The following is a 12,500-nucleotide window of genomic DNA, read 5'->3' on the forward strand; positions in this document are numbered from 1 at the left end:
CCCTTCACCACTGTGTAAACACGCCCTGTGTCCATTTTTAGTTGGGAGATTAAGTTCATTTGAATCCTGAGGGTCCCTGGGGTCCAACTAGCCCACTAGGTACCTCCAGTAAGTGCCACAGAGCTGCGTTGCAGAGAGGTGTAAAAAGTGACACGGCCTGGACCACCTCTCTGCAATGCAGCTCAGTGGCGCTTACTGGAAGCACTTGGTGGGCTAGTTAGCCCCCAGGGGCCCTCAGTATTGAAGGGAAATTATATCCCCAATTTAAAACGTGCCATAGTGCGTGTTTGCACACGTCACCTCAGGCCCCGTCCCCTCCCTTCACCACTGTGTAAACGCGCCCTGTGGCTGTTCTAAGTTGAGAGATTAAGTCCCCTTGAATCCTAAGGGTCCCTAGGGTCAAACTAGACCACTAGGTACCACCAGTAAGCGCCACAGAGCTGCGTTGCAGAGAGGTGTAAAAAGGGGCTTGGCCTCAGAACACCTGGCTGCAGCGCAGCTCCCTGGCGCATACTGGAGATACCTGTTGGGGGCGCGTTTGCAGAGTGCTGCACGGAGGGGCATGGCCTCCGGCACGATGCCAGTCTTTTATTTATTTTAGTTTTTTAAGAAGGGGGGCTGTTTGGTTCCCCTTCTTATTCTAATTTATTGGCCCTGATGACCCCATCCCCCAGGGCCAGTCTCCTAATTATATTTTTTTGACCCCAATCCCCAGGGCCGGCCACTGTTTTTTATTATTTTTAAAAAATATATATTTATAGACACACCTAGGACATGCTGGACAAACCGTACGTACCTATCACCATGACGATTTGCGTGATATTCATTAAAAGGCGACTATGCATGCAATGAATCCACGTGGAATGTATTTACACCACTAGTGAAGCTCTGACATGTCTGATGCCCTACCGTGCCTAATCCCGGTAGACACCCTTGTCGTTTATTTATACAAACTTGGGTAGCTATTGACGGGCACATTTAATACACATGCACACCAAGCCATTCAAAGGGGATTCGACAAAAATTCGACCAAAACTATGCAAGAAACCCCCCTCACGGTTAATAAAACACACATCCACTGCCGGATGTGTAATACTTTTTATTTTACTCTCTGGAAAGGGGACGAACATCACTTGAGAGTCACAGCGCGCTCCTGACAGAGCCCAATGCTGTGTTACACCCACCATTGCCTGCCGTGTGCCACACACCTCTGTGTTGTATTCCACTAGCTAGTGCATATGCTATGACACTCTCTAGCCCATGTGCACTGTAACACCACCCCGTGAATATGTCATGCCACACTTGTCTTCGCACGGGTTATATTGCCCCATCTAACGTGCCTTTCTCGATGCCTATGTTATAACGCACAGTGCTATGCCATACATATTACAATCTGGGATCCATATCTTTGTCACAGTGCATATGCAACCTTACACTCCCCAGCACATATTTTATATTACAACTTTAGAGACTAGTTAGGTTACACAACACTGCCCTGTGCATATTACACTCCAAGGCGCATATCGCATAGCACGCTCTAGTGCCTGTGCTATCTCGCGCTCTCCAATGAATCTGTCATTGCGCACAATGTATTGCATATTATATTTCACGCCCGGTTCATCTTATATCACACTTTTTGGTGCATAGTTTATACCATACACTATATCTAGTTTTCATTTTCAATCGTGCTCTCAGGACTATGTTCTATATAACACTGTGTTCACCTACCCTTTTCACGGGCATTACATTTTGCGATAGGGGGTGGAGGGTCAGGGGGTGTTTCTGCCAAGTGAGCCCGGAGTCACAGTCACAAACGTCCTCTTCTTCCTGAATAAAAGTGAGATTATGCTGCATACTTGTTCATATTTTAAGTAGTTCGCACAGACACAATGTTTTAAAAACAATAAAGTTCCTAATACCCGCCTTCTCTGAACAGTTAGTTTGCTGCCCCATCCCCTTCCTCCCTATCCTCTGTTGTGTGAATCCATGGACTAGCCTCCTCCCTCCTGCCATGCATGGTCTGATGTGCTGCCACTGCCCTCAGTATGATGTACCAGTCCACTCCTCCTGCCCTCCATTGCCCAATTCTATGCCCCATCATTGACCTCCTGCTTAAACTCTGTGCTTAGCTTGCTGCCCCTATTCTCCTTCCCCCTGCCCTCCGATGTCTTTGTGCATGCCCCTGCTCCATCCTTTTTGCCCACCATGTCCCATGGACCTGCCACTCCTATCTACTCTGAGTGTTCTGTTGAGCTGCCACTCCCCTCCCACCTGCCTAGCATTGTCAGATGACTGTAACCTGTCCCTGTCACCTCCACCCTGCCTGTCCACATGCCATGCCCCTATCCTCTTCCTCCTGTCCTACATGGTCCATTGTATTGCCACACCCTTCTGCCCTCCCTGGTCTGTTGTGCTGCAGCTGCTCCTCCTGCCTGCCCCGTGTGGTCTGTTGTGAGGTCCCTTCCCCTGAACTTTCTTGTCTGTGCACAGGTCCTGACCCTCCCTTCTATCCTCCATCGTCCTTTGTGCATGCCCCTCCACCCTCCTTCTTGCCCATCATAGCCATTGTGCTGCCACTAACCCTCCCACTTGCCATGCATGGTCTTCTGTGCTGCCATGGCCCCTCCCACCTTCCCTGTGTGGTCAGTTAGCTGCCCCTGACCCCCTCCCACCTTCCCTCCATGGTCTGTGTGTATGCCATCACAGTCTCACTGTTGCTCTTCATGGTGTGTCTTGCTTCTAGTGCCCATCCTGCCTGACCTCCATGGCTATCTTGCTGCTCCTGCCCTGCCCCCTTGCCCCCAGCCCTACTCCCTCCCTCCTGGCTTGTCTGTTCCATTGTAATGCCCCTGATCCGTCCCTCCTGCCCTTTATGGTCTGTTATGCTGCAGCTTTCTCTCCTGTCTGTCCCTTATGGTCAGCTAGCTACCATTGCCTCTTGCCCCTCTGTTCTCTGTTGTCCATGTGCATGGTCCTGTCCCCTCCCTCTTGCTTTCTATGGATTGTTGTGCTGCACTCCCGTGTGGTGTATTGTGCTGCTGCAAACCCTGATGCCTGCCCTGCAGGGTCAGTTTGGTGCACCTCTCCATGTCCCTCCTGTCCTCTGTTATCCAAGTCCATGTCCCTATCCCATTTCCTTCCATGATCCAATGTACCATACTTGCGAACATTTTGAACTTGGTAAGAGGGAGATTTTGAAAAAAAACTGGGGTATTGATTTTCCCCTTTGAGTTACATTGAAAAAGAGGATATTGTAGACAGGAGACAGATCAAATAAAGCCCATTTGAGCTTAAAAACATTGGACGTTTCCTGGCTGAATCGGGTCTGTTGGCATGTATGGTTGTACTACCATTGCCTCTTCCTTCTGCCCACAATGGTCTATTACATTGCCACAGGCTTGAAGGAGGGTAGATTTTGTATCACAGGGGGCCCCTGGCCCGTTCTGTCCACACCTGAAGTATGAGACCCTTGTCCTTGCCCTGCCAGCTGCATTTGTAGGCCGTATTAAATTGACCAGCGGGTCCTGTGTTGCTATATAATTATCCTGAGACATCCTTACCACTCAGCCAGTATAAAACCCCTGTGTAGGCCCTTCTGTTCAATATGTAGGCCTCTTTGTTAAATTGACCATAGCTCTGCAATTTTAGTGTATAGCAGTCTGAAGGCAGGTCTGCGAGGCCTTCTGCTCCAAACCAGTAGCCCCCACCCTACCCGAGTGCTCCGTGCTCGGTATCAAAGTTCAACATCCCCCTGAAGCTGTCGACATACAGTAGGCTGCATCCTGGACTGGTACTTGCTTCCTGGGCAGGTTTCCCGCTTTTGAGGAAGTGGCAACCGCAGAGCGTCAAGTTAGGAGAACTGAGGAGATTTTATACATGAATATATTGAATTCCCGTACAATACCCATTATTTTCTGCTTGCTCTATGGAACTTACGATAAGCGATTGGCCTGAGAGACTAACCTTTTCACCCAGTCCATTGTCAGCATTAAGTGGGTAAATGACGAAATGTCTGGTAAAATCTGCAGACGAAGCTTTTGGGTAGCATACGTAGGTAGATGTAGCGTGCAAAGGAGCCCACAAAATGATATAAAAAGGGAGCACCCACAGATATCGACGGACTACCTCGCCGTCTGTATGTAGGTTAACAGGCAGTGCAGGTTTTCCCCAAGAGCTGGGAGCTCTTGTCTTCCTTTGCTTAAAATGTCTTGCTCTGCTTTGCTTGAAGTATCTTATTCTATTTTACCTATATGAAATGTCATGTTATGTTTAACCATTGTTCTCTTTACTTTTGCATTTAAAAGATTTTGTATTGTAATTGCAGGAATGCTTGCTCTAAGAGTAAACGTGAGTGTTCCTAGGTAACATTTTCCTTGGTGTAACTTGTTTCTCATGATGCATTTATAGATGTGTTTTCTCTCTCTCTCTGTCAGTACATTAATTGAGATACAGAGAATATCATGACAGCTGTATGATTATCTGGATTCTGTATTTTGTACTTTGTCTCTATTCTGCGGTTTCTTTGAAGTTGCATCTTCTCATTAAACTGCCATTGTATTCTGCCTCCAATTCCATGTCTCATATGTCTGTTTTCTTCATTTTTGGAGCAAGCGTTCCTAGGCACCCCGGCTCAAATTAAGGCGCCCCTTTTGTCCCTGACTCACTCTCCTGCTCAGTTCTGTGGTGGCTCCCGGGGATCTGGGGACCGCCCCTAGCTTCCTTGACCCGTAATAGATCTTGCCTCCAACAGCCTCTCTTGCAAGTCCTGTATTGTTGGTTTGTTGCCCCTGCCCCCCTTTCCACTGCCCTCCATAGTCTGTTGTGCTTCCACGGCCCTTCCTGCCTGCTCAGTGTGGTTAAATTGTTGCCTTTGCACCCTCCTACCTGCCTTCAATTTTCAGAGTCCGTGCCCCTGGCCTCTGCCTCTCAACAGTATCCTAATAAACAACTAGATTGCTAACATTCTATATTTATTACAAAAGTGTGGAACGCCTGACATCATCTTGATGTAATCAAAACTGTAATACCTAGAGCATTTCCTTTAGAAATTACATATATGAGAGGGTCTTATTGGCATCAAAATTATGGTTAGTGCTCTAAAAGGCTAAAATAAGGACATATTTTCTGAGTTTTCAAATAGCGACAAAGCACTTTTAAATTATTTGTTATCTTTATGTTTTTTTATCCAGTTGACCACTTGATTAAATGTTGCACTTAGGGGAGATGATGTGGTGTTACTTCCAGAACTGCAGACTTTGCAACTGGGGAACCAGGTTGAAGTTTCTGCTTCAGTTCGACATTCTGTGATTCTGGTCAAATCACTTAGTCTCCACATGTCTACAACCAAAATGAATGTGTTCTTGTGTGATGTAACCAATGCTCATGTAAAGCACTCCAATACCTGACAAGTCTGCACTATATAACACTGCAAAAACACAAAATAATAAGTGTTTTGCACACTTCTGTCATTGGGCTATATTTGGGCTACATCTGGGTGATTTTGGGCTACATTTGGGCTCTTTTGTCTCCGGTGGCCATCTTGGGAGATTTATTTGTTATGAAGTTTCCTAATTTCCTCATGTACTGCAGTCTCCTCAGTAGGAAATGCTTTCAGTTTTTTACTTTGATTCCATCATGAAGGTATTCAGATATGTCACACATTTGCCATAAATTCTGAATGTTAGCACTCTAGTTGCTCATTAGATCATTGTAGTAAAACTACTGCACCATGGAAGTCTGCTCCTGGTATTAAAAGTGCATGTTTCAGTCTGCATGTCAGAATTTTTTTAATGAAGTAGAAGAGGATTTGAGAAGTCACTCAAAATGTGCCCTCATTTTCTTTCTTCAGCATTAATCATAATTTCTATGGCAAAATGAACCTCCTCGTTGTGTTCCTTTTTAAATTAAATGTTTTAAGTGTTACCAGTTTATTCCAATCAAGATGGCTTCAGGTGTGCCATACTTTTGTCATAATGAAGACAGTAAGCGCTCTAGTTGTTTTTAAGAACATTCTGGGACATTCTGTCATTGGGCTATACTTGGGCTACATCTGGGTGATATTTGGGCTACATTTGGGCTCTTTTGTCTCTGGTGGCCATCTTGGGAGACTTATTTGTTATGAAGTTTCCTAATTTCCTCATTTACTGCAGTCTCCTCAGTAGGAAATACTTTCAGTTTTTTACTTTGATTCCATCAAGAAGGCATTCAGATGTGTCACACATTTGCCATAAATTCAGAATGTTAGCACTCTTTTTGCTCATTAGATCACTGTAGTAAAGCTACTGCTCACCAGGGAAAACTGCTGCTGGTATTGAAAGTGCATGTTTCAGTCTGCATGTCAGAATTTTTTAATGAAATAGAAGAGGATTTGAGAAGTCACTCAAAATGTGCCCTAATTTTTCTTTCTGCCAGCACTAATCATACTTTTTATTGAAAAATGAACCCCCTCATTTTGTTCCTTTTTAAATTAAATGTTTTAAGAGTTACCACTTTAATCCAAGCAAGATGGCTTCAGGTGTGCCATACGTTTATCATAAGTAGGACTGTTAGCGCTCTAGTAGTTCTTTGGAACACTCTGGGAAGCTGCAGTAGAACACAAAGGAATCAACTGACAGTCTCTGCCCTTGTTGGATGTACATGTTTTACTGAGAATGTCAGACTTCATTCTCACATGACTGAGAAAGATAATGTGAATTTACAGAAAATAAGCTCTCAGTTTAGCCTATAGATCACCTTCCAAACCTCTGTGGTAAAAGCATGAGAAAATATTTTTCTCTCAATCATGATATCCCAGCAGAAAGCTTTTTCACATGGTGAAATCACCTTAGAACATACCACAATTCCTAAAATGGGTATGGTACCATCAACAAATGATTTATAATGTAACTAAAGTCTTAAAACCTTCTATTAACTGCAATGCTTTTTAATGAGGTGCTATCATGTATATTGGTCCCAAGATGGCTGCCAACACTTCTTGGATGAAGTGCTGACAGCCAATCAGATCTCAGGATGAGATGTGTGGTTAGGCTCCGCCCACATATATATATGCTTTTAAATGCTATTTTCTCAGGATCTACTGAACAGATTTACACCAAACCTACAAAAGGCACTTCCTTGACCTGAGGACTACCTCTCTGCCAAATTTCAAGTAATTCTGTTCAGCCGTTCGGGCTGTAGCTGTGTCTAAAGGTCCTATGGAAAAATGCATGGGAAAAACGCGTTTTGGGACCCCCCTTTTATCTCAGCCCCCGCTTGACGAATCCCCCCGAGACTTTCAGGGTAGGAGCGGAGCGTAGCGCCCCACCTATTTTGAAAAATTCGCGAGGATTCGTCAACCGGCGCCAAAGTTATTCAAAATAGAATGTTGCGGATTTCCTATGGAAACGTGGTCCTAACTATAACTACCTACTGGCGACCGCCAGTAGGTAATACACATATATATATACACATATATATATATACACATATATATATATACATACACATATATATACATACACATATATATATATACATACACATATATATATTCACTGAAAAAACAATAGGTTTTAGGGGTGTTATAGTTAGCTGGACATTTCACTCGAAGAAAACTATTGAAATTCCTCCCATATAGTTAGTTGTACTAACTACATCTCGCGCGCCCGCAATCCACTGCTGATGATGTCACATATTACATCGTTCATGACATGGTCAGGGGGACCCCATCCCCCATGGCCTGCCCCCAATTTGTATTTTTTGGCTCCTGAGGCCATAATTTGCCCCGGGGACCCCATCCCCCGGGGCATGGCCTATTATTTTTTATTTTTTTATTTTGGAGGGGGGCTGCCTTGCCCCCCTCCTATGGCCACTTATGGCCCCCCCACGGTCCCAGCCGGCTCCCCGCGTCCTGCGGGAGATGGCATTGCTTTTCGACATGGGGAGCAGCTAACATGCTGCTCCCCATGTGGAAAAGCAATCTGCTTTGCTTCATTGAAGCGAGAGCAGGTTTCCCTGCTCTCGCTTCAATGAAGCAAAGCAGTTTGCAATGACAGGGCGGGAGCTGCGAGGCTCCCGCCCTGTCATTGTATGAGGGGTGTAACTATTTTCTCATGCTTTTCCCGCAGAGGTTTGGAAGGTGATCTATAAGCTAAACTGAGAGCATATTTCCTGTAAATTCACATTATCTTTCCCAGTCATGTGAGAATGAAGTCTGACATTCTCAGTAAAACATGTAAATCCAACAAAGGCAGAGACTGTCAGTTGATTCCTTTATGTTCTACTGCAGCTTCCCAGAGTGTTCTAAAGAACAACTAGAGCGCTAGCAGTCCTACTTAAACGTATAGCGCACCTGAAGCCATCTTGATTGGAATAAAGTGGTAACTCTTAAAACATTTAATTTAAAAAGGAACAAAATGAGGGGGTTCATTTTGCCATAGAAAGTATGATTAGTGCTGCAGAAAGAAAAATGAGGGCACATTGCACTTTGAGTACCAGCAGCAGACTTCCCTGGTGAGCAGTAGCTTTACTACAGTGATCTAATGAGCAACTAGAGTGCTACCATTCAGAATTTTTGGCAAATGTGTGACACATCTGAATGCCTTCTTGATGGAACCAAAGTAAACAAGCATTGAAAATGCAATAGGTCTCGCCCTCGTTTAAGTTAAAGCAATTCTGTTTGCAATTAGGTGGCTGTTTAGCTTTGCTTGTATTAGTGTTTTTCAAACTTTCATGTACATAACATATATGTATATGTATGCATGCATTTATATTTGTATTTATATAGATATGCAGATTATATATTTATATATGTGTGTGTATATATACACACACATATATATATATATATATATATATATATATATGTATCACTGAAAAAACCATAGGTCACGCGACCGCAATCCTCTGCTGATGCTAATACTGTATTTAGACACTTATTTGCCCATGTCTTCTTCCATAAATTTTTAGCTATACATATATTACAAATATTTTTTTTTCATAAAGACACATATGTCATCAGCAGAAGATTGCGGTCGCGTGAGTTATAGTTTCCTGCACTAACTATAACGGGGGAATTTCATTGGTTTTTTATCAGTAAAATTTCCGCTAACTATAACATGTGTGAAACCTATGGTTTTTTCAGTGAATTTGCAAGGTTTTTTAAATGCTAATTCCTAACTATAACGTGTTTGAAACCTATGGTTTTTTCAGTGAATTTGTATGGTTTTTTAAATGCTAAGTTACTTTACGCCATTCGTGGCGTGCGCGCCCACTTAACGCAGTTCGTTCCGTGCGCGCACGGTGCGCTTCGCGCACCGCGCGCCCACTTTACGCAGTTAGTGCCGTGCACGCACGGTGGGCACGCGGTGCGCTACGCGCACCGCGTGCCCACGTTACGCTAGATGGGCCATGTACGCACAATGCGCTTCGCGCACCGTGCGCACATGGAGGACATATTATGCGCTTCCTTGTGATAGGTAATCTGTTGAAATTTTATTTGGAAATGCTGTGCTCTTATAAGCCATGCACAAATGGTGGCCTTCGGCCACCATTTGCACACGGGGAGGAGAGAGTGTGGATTTTTTTTTTTTTAATTTTTTTACCGTACGCGTACGGTAAGCGTACGGTAAGCGTAATCGGCGAAATTTTTCGAAAAATAAAAAATTACCGTTTTTTGCCTTGGGGGATCTTTGAAGACTCAACTAATATGGTTATGTGCATGGGCGCTGTCTAAACAGCCCCTTTATATGTTTTTGGCATTTGTTTATCAGCTCCCCCCTCAGAGTGCGAGAGAGAAAATGGCGGCCGCCGCTTCCTGGTTTCGACCGATTCGAATGTTTACTAAGATCTAAGGGCCAATCAGAATCGCGCTCGCGCACGCCACCGTACGCGTACGGTAAGCGCACCGTAAGCGCACCGTAAGCTGGCTCAGATATATATATTGATTTAAAGGCTATTTTCTCAGAATCTACTGAACAGATTTACACCAAACCTACAAAAGGCACTTCCTTGACCTGAGGACTACCTCTCTGCCAAATTTCAAGTAATTCTGTTCAGCCGTTCGGGCTGTAGCTGTGTCTAAAGGTCCTATGGAAAAATGCATGGGAAAAACGCGTTTTGGGACCCCCCTTTTATCTCAGCCCCCGCTTGACGAATCCCCCCCGAGACTTTCAGGGTAGGAGCGGAGCGTAGCGCCCCACCTATTTTGAAAAATTCGCAAGGATTCGTCGACCGGCGCAAAAGTTATTCAAAATAGAATGTTGCGGATTTCCTATGGAAACGTGGTCCTAACTATAACTACCTACTGGCGACCGCCAGTAGGTAATATACATACACATATATATATATATACATACACATATATATATATACACACATATATATATACACACATATATATATACACACATATATATATACACACATATATATATACACACATATATATATACACACATATATATATATATATACACATATATATATATATTCACTGAAAAAACCGTAGGTTTCAAACATGTTATAGTTAGCGGAAATTTTACTGATAAAAAACCAATGAAATTCCCCCGTTATAGTTAGTGCAGGCAACTATAACTCACGCGACCGCAATCTTCTGCTGATGCTAATACTGTATTTAGACACTTATTTGCCCATGTCTTCTTCCATAAATTTTTAGCTATACATATATTACAAATATTTTTTTTTCATAAAGACACATATGTCATCAGCAGAAGATTGCGGTCGCGTGAGTTATAGTTGCCTGCACTAACTATAACGGGGGAATTTCATTGGTTTTTTATCAGTAAAATTTCCGCTAACTATAACATGTGTGAAACCTATGGTTTTTTCAGTGAATTTGCAAGGTTTTTTAAATGCTAATTCCTAACTATAACGTGTGTGAAACCTATGGTTTTTTCAGTGAATTTGTACGGTTTTTTAAATGCTAAGTTACTTTACGCCATTCGTGGCGTGCGCGCCCACTTAACGCAGTTCGTTCCGTGCGCGCACGGTGCGCTTCGCGCACCGCGCGCCCACTTTACGCAGTTAGTGCCGTGCACGCACGGTGGGCACGCGGTGCGCTACGCGCACCGCGTGCCCACGTTACGCTAGATGGGCCATGTACGCATGATGCGCTTCGCGCACCGTGCGCACATGGAGGACATATGATGCACTTCGTTTTGAAAGGTAATATTTTAATTTTTCACACCTATTATAAGCTATGCACAACTGGTGCCCTTCGGGCACCATTTGCACACGGGGGGGGGAGAGTGTGGATAATTTTTTTTTTAAATATTTTTTTACCGTACGCGTACGGTAAGCGTAATCGGCGAAATTAGCGAAAAAATAAAAATTCCGTTTTTGGCCTTGGGGGATCTTTGGGGACTCCCTCAACATGGCTAGGTGCTTTGGAGCTGTCCAAACAGCCCCTTTACATGTTTTTGTGCTTTGTATTTTAATCCACACTCTCAGTGCGAGAGAGAAAATGGCGGCCGCCGCTTCCTGGTTTCGGCCGATTCGAATGTTTACTAAGATCTAAGAGCCAATCAGAATCGCGCTCGCGCACGCCACCGTACGCGTACGGTAAGCGCACCGTAAGCGCACCGTAAGCTGGCTCAGATATATATATTGATTTAAAGGCTATTTTCTCAGAATCTACTGAACAGATTTACACCAAACCTACAAAAGGCACTTCCTTGACCTGAGGACTACCTCTCTGCCAAATTTCAAGAAATTCTGTTCAGCCGTTCGGGCTGTAGCTGTGTCTAAAGGTCCTATGGAAAAATGCATGGGAAAAACGCGTTTTGGAACCCCCCTTTTATCTCAGCCCCCGCTTGACGAATCCCCCCGAGACTTTCAGGGTAGGAGCGGAGCGTAGCGCCCCACCTATTTTGAAAAATTCGCGAGGATTCGTCGACCGGCGCAAAAGTTATTCAAAATAGAATGTTGCGGATTTCCTATGGAAACGTGGTCCTAACTATAACTACCTACTGGCGACCGCCAGTAGGTAATATATACATATATATATATATACACACATATATATACACACATACATATATATATATATACACACACATATATATATATATATATACACACACATATATATATATATACACACACATATATATATATATACACACATATATATATATATACACACACATATATATATATATACACACATATATATATATATACACACATATATATATATATATACACACATATATATATATATACATATATATATATACATATATATATATACATATATATATATACATATATATATATACATATATATATATATATATACACATATATATATATATACACATATATATATATATACACACATACATTAGCCTTAGCCCCACCCTGTTTAACCTTTGTTTCCCCTGTTGCCACTATTGTGGAAAGACACGATCTCCAACTAGTGTCATATGCCGATGACACACAGCTGGTCATCTCACTGTCACGAGCTCCTGACGCCGCTGCATCCAGCTTCAGTGCCTGCA

This window comes from Triturus cristatus, chromosome 11 (assembly GCF_964204655.1).
Source record: "Triturus cristatus chromosome 11, aTriCri1.1, whole genome shotgun sequence".
Lineage (NCBI taxonomy): Eukaryota > Metazoa > Chordata > Amphibia > Caudata > Salamandridae > Triturus > Triturus cristatus.